Here is a 4,334-nt window from a genome sequence, read left to right as displayed (position 1 = left end):
TTTTAGGAAATAACAATGCAAAGAGCATTTTGCTCAGGTGTAACACATTATGGAGAGCAACAGGGCTGTCACGCATCCTCCTGATTTGATACAGGGTCCACAGTTTCACACTGGAAGTGTAAACAGAACCATAGCTGTGATTCTCACATAACTGAAGCTTGACTTGGTGGGTGACTTTTTTTTTTAATTGGAGTATAGTTGGTTTACAATATTGTGTTAGGTTCAGGTGGACAGCAAAGTGATTCATTATAGGTATATATATTTTTTCAGATTATTTTCCATTATAGGTTATTACAAGGTATTGCATAGAATTCCCTGTGCTATACAGTAAATCCTTGTTGCTTATCTATTTTATGCATGGTAGTTTGTATCTGTTAATACCATACTCCTAATTTGTCCCTCCCCCCTTCCTTTCCCCTTTGGTATCCATAAGCTTGTTTTTTATGTGTGTGAGTCTGTTTCTGTTTTGTATACAGATTAATTTGTATTATTTTTTAAAGATTCCACATATGAGTGATATGGTATAATACTTGTCTTTCTCTGTCTGACTTCATGAAGTATGATATTCTCTAGGTCCATCCATGTTGCTGCAAATGGCACTATTTCATGCTTTTTTAGCTCATATTCCATGGTGTGTGCATATATATGGCATCTTCTTAAGTCAATTTCTGTTGATGGGTACCTGGGTTTCTTCCATGTCTTGGCTACTGTAAATAGCACTGCTATGAACATTGGGTTGCGTGTGTCTTTTCAAATTAGAGTTTTTATTTTTTCTGGGTATATACCCAGGAGTGGGACTGATGGGTCATATGGTAGCTCTATTTTTAGTTTTTTAAGGACCCTCCATACTGTTTGCCATAGTGGCTGCACCAATTTACATTCTGCTGGTAACTTTTGATTCCTGAAATCTGTCCTTGGTAATTGTGACCCTCCAGCTGTGTGTTGATGAGCCCAACTACTCTTCAGATATATTTGTGTGTGTGATTTTGTGAGAGTGTGTGTGTGTATATAAAGGGAAACACTCCAAGGTCACAAACCTGAGTTACACGCGGACCCCTTTAAATGAAAAGACTTCCTTGTGAACCAAAGAAAACCAAGACTTCTCTGAGAAACCACGTTACAAGTAAAACCCTGTAAGCACAGGTGATCTCGGGCGTCATCACAGCCATCCACATATCACAAAGACCCCCCCTGCATGGGGCTTCCCCAGATGGAGTCATTCAGTTGGTCCTATCCTTTTTTTTTTTTTTAGATTATCACTGAAATGAAAACAGAGCTAAATTTAATTCTTAAGGGGCATGTGCCTCCTTCATCAACTGTGCCAACTATTTTTAATAAACTCCTAGTCCGAGAAATGCCGGTTTAGAACGTGGGTAAAGAAGGGAATGGTTGGTGTCACGCTGCCCATTTGATATGCTCATGAGACTGTTCCTGATTGGCTGATCCTTTAATCTCATATTTTAAAAAATTCCCTAAGGCTTTGCTTGGATTTCACTTGAATCCAAGTCTTGGAGGTACAGACTTGCCTTTGCCTTGGGGGGACTCTGCCTGAGCTGAGACAAAGGTTGTGTGCTGCAGGTAATTTGGTTGATGGGACGTGATCCCAGACGGCAGCAGTGAAGGACGGGTGAAGGGAAATAAGAGGAGGGAAAACCATAGAAGGCAGGCTTGCGAGTTGCCCACCAGAAGCCTCTGCAGAGGGTATAGGATGATCTCAGAGTTGTCCACCTGCCCAGGGAGGACTGAGAGTGGTACCCCTTGCTTAGTTCACTATCTGGCCCCCCACTTGTTGAGGGGGCCCCTGGGGGCCATAACCCATGCCTTCCTACGCTGTCTGCTGAGTGCCAGCCTCTGGAGATGCCCTGGGTGATCCATTCATTTCCTGCTGCTGCTGTAACAAAAGCACCACAAACTGGGTGCCTAACAGACATTTTTTCTCTCATACCTCTGGAGGCCAGAAGTCCACCATCAGTTTCGCTGGGCCAAAATCAAGGTGTCTTGGAGATTTGCTCCTTCTGGAGGCTCTAGGGAGAAATCTACTCCTTGCCTCCAGCTTCCGGTGGCCACGGCGTTCCTGGGCTTGTGGTCACATGTCTCCAACCTTTGCTTCCACCGTCACGTTGCCTTCTCCTCTCTGTGTCAAACCTCCCTCTGCCTCTTTCTTACAAGGACAAGTGATGGCAGTTAGGACCCGCCTAGGTCATCCTTCTCATCTCAAGATCCTTAGTCACAACTGCAACGACCCTTTTCCCAAAGAAGGGGACATTTACAGGCTCCAGGGACTGCAACATGGAGAGATCTTTGGGGGCCATTTTTCAGCCGACCACAGGTGAGAAGCAAGAGGCAAGCCTCGCTTGCTGCAGGTGAGACCCATCAGGGCCGAGCAGAGCGAAGCTTGTTGGAGCTGTTCACCCTCCCTGGGGCTGGAGGCAGAGGTGAGGCTGACATCACCAGGGCAAAGGGCATCTGATAGAACCAAGTGGACACCTCTGACCGACAGACCAGGCCTGGCAAGATGACAGTGAGGCAAGTCGCTGCAGGCCTGGGTAATTCTGCAATTATGTTTCAGTGCTGGTGAATGTTTTCCAGGTGTTGTGGCATCTGCTTGATTTATTTCTGCGGGAGAGCGGTTTCACATATCCCTGTCCAGGGATGCGTAATGAAGAGAACCTGGGATAACACCGCGGTCATCTTTTTCTACATGTGCTTGCTTTTCACTCATGTGGAACATTACTGAAAAAGTTGCAGTAGGTACCTACCTCGTATCCCTGCCCTGACGTGCTCCACCCTAGAGAACTTTATCTCCAAAAAATCTGCTCATGCCCCACCCCGGTGAGGCCCTTCAGTGGTTCATGGTGCTGCACTGGGACAGCACTGGGATGGCACTTTGCACCACAACCCCTGCTTATTTTAGTCCCCTGCTTATGGGGAGGGGACATTTGAAGACACGAGAGACTGACAGAGATAGAGAGATACAGAGACAGAGAGAGACACAGAGGAGACTGACAGCATCGTAACTCACTGAGGTTGCACTGTTGAGAATTGGTCACCATGAGTCAGGGAAGGGTTTCCAGTGGGACGTTGTCCACCCTGAGACGCCTGAAACGCTAAAGACCTGTGAATTGGAAGCAGCTCTCCCAGGAGAGCACGGGGCCTTCCCACTGTGCTTATGTTCCTGCATAACTACTGGCTGAATGAATAGAATGAACGGATAAGCAAAAGTAAGTTAATATCAACACTTGTAATTTGAAAATCTTACCAAAATGCAGTCTGCTTATTGCATAGGTCATGCACCCACAGAGTTGGAAATTCACAAGGTGCAGAAAGATGCATGCCCCCCGCCCCCCAGTTGCTGTAGAGGCAACCAGAGCTGTCTGCCCCATGTGTATCCTTGCAGAATGTTTTATGCATAGATGAGCCAAAATGTGCGTGCATCATTGCTTTTTCCATTTCATCGTATCTTGGAAATCATTCCATAGTAGTGTTTAAGGAACTCTCATTCTTTTGTCTTATGAAGTTGCCTAGCATCTCATTGTATAGATCTGTGCCAGAGGTTATTTAACGTGCTCTGTTAATGGACATTCCTATCATGTCCAATCTTTTGCAAACAATGGAGCAGTTAATAACCTTTCACAAAAGTAATTTCTTGCAAATATATCTGTAAGATAAAGAAGTGGAACTTCTGGGTCAAAAGGTAAGTGTGCTTACAGTGTTTATAAAATATTGCCAAATTGACCTCCACAGAGATTACACCAACTTACACTGGTATAAGATATTATACCAATATATTCTTATATTATAAGAATGTCTATCCCCCCACACTGTTACCAACAGAGCATATTATCCAATGTTTTGATCTGGGTCAGTCTGAGAAATGAAAATGGCATTTCAATATAACTTAATTTGAATGTTTCTTATAAGAGTGAGGTTGAACGTCTTAGTATATGTTTAAGAGGCTTTTCTATTTCCTTTCTGTGTACAGTTGAGTCTTCTTTGACCATTTTTCTTGTTCTTTTTTCTTATTGGCTTGTAGAGCTCTTTATAGATTAGGAAAATTAAGACATTGCACGGGATATGTCAATGATGAAATAGATATTGCAAATCATCTCAGCAGAAACTTTTTACTTAATTTTGTAAATAGTTCATTGTTAATCCACATGTAACTTATGGTCAGCCCTCCGTATCCGAGGTTCTGCTACATCCTTGGATTCAGCCAACCGCAGATCATGTAGTACTGTAGTATTTACTATTGAAAAATATCTACATACAAGTGGACACATGCAGTTCAAACCTTAGCTGTTCAAGGGTCAACTCTAATTGATCACACCAGGCAA

Source organism: Delphinapterus leucas, chromosome 18, assembly GCF_059928025.1.
Source record: "Delphinapterus leucas isolate spDelLeu-1000000601 "Yukka" chromosome 18, BTC_Dleu_Yukka2, whole genome shotgun sequence".
Classification (NCBI taxonomy): domain Eukaryota; kingdom Metazoa; phylum Chordata; class Mammalia; order Artiodactyla; family Monodontidae; genus Delphinapterus; species Delphinapterus leucas.
Note: the sequence above shows the minus strand (reverse complement) of the source record.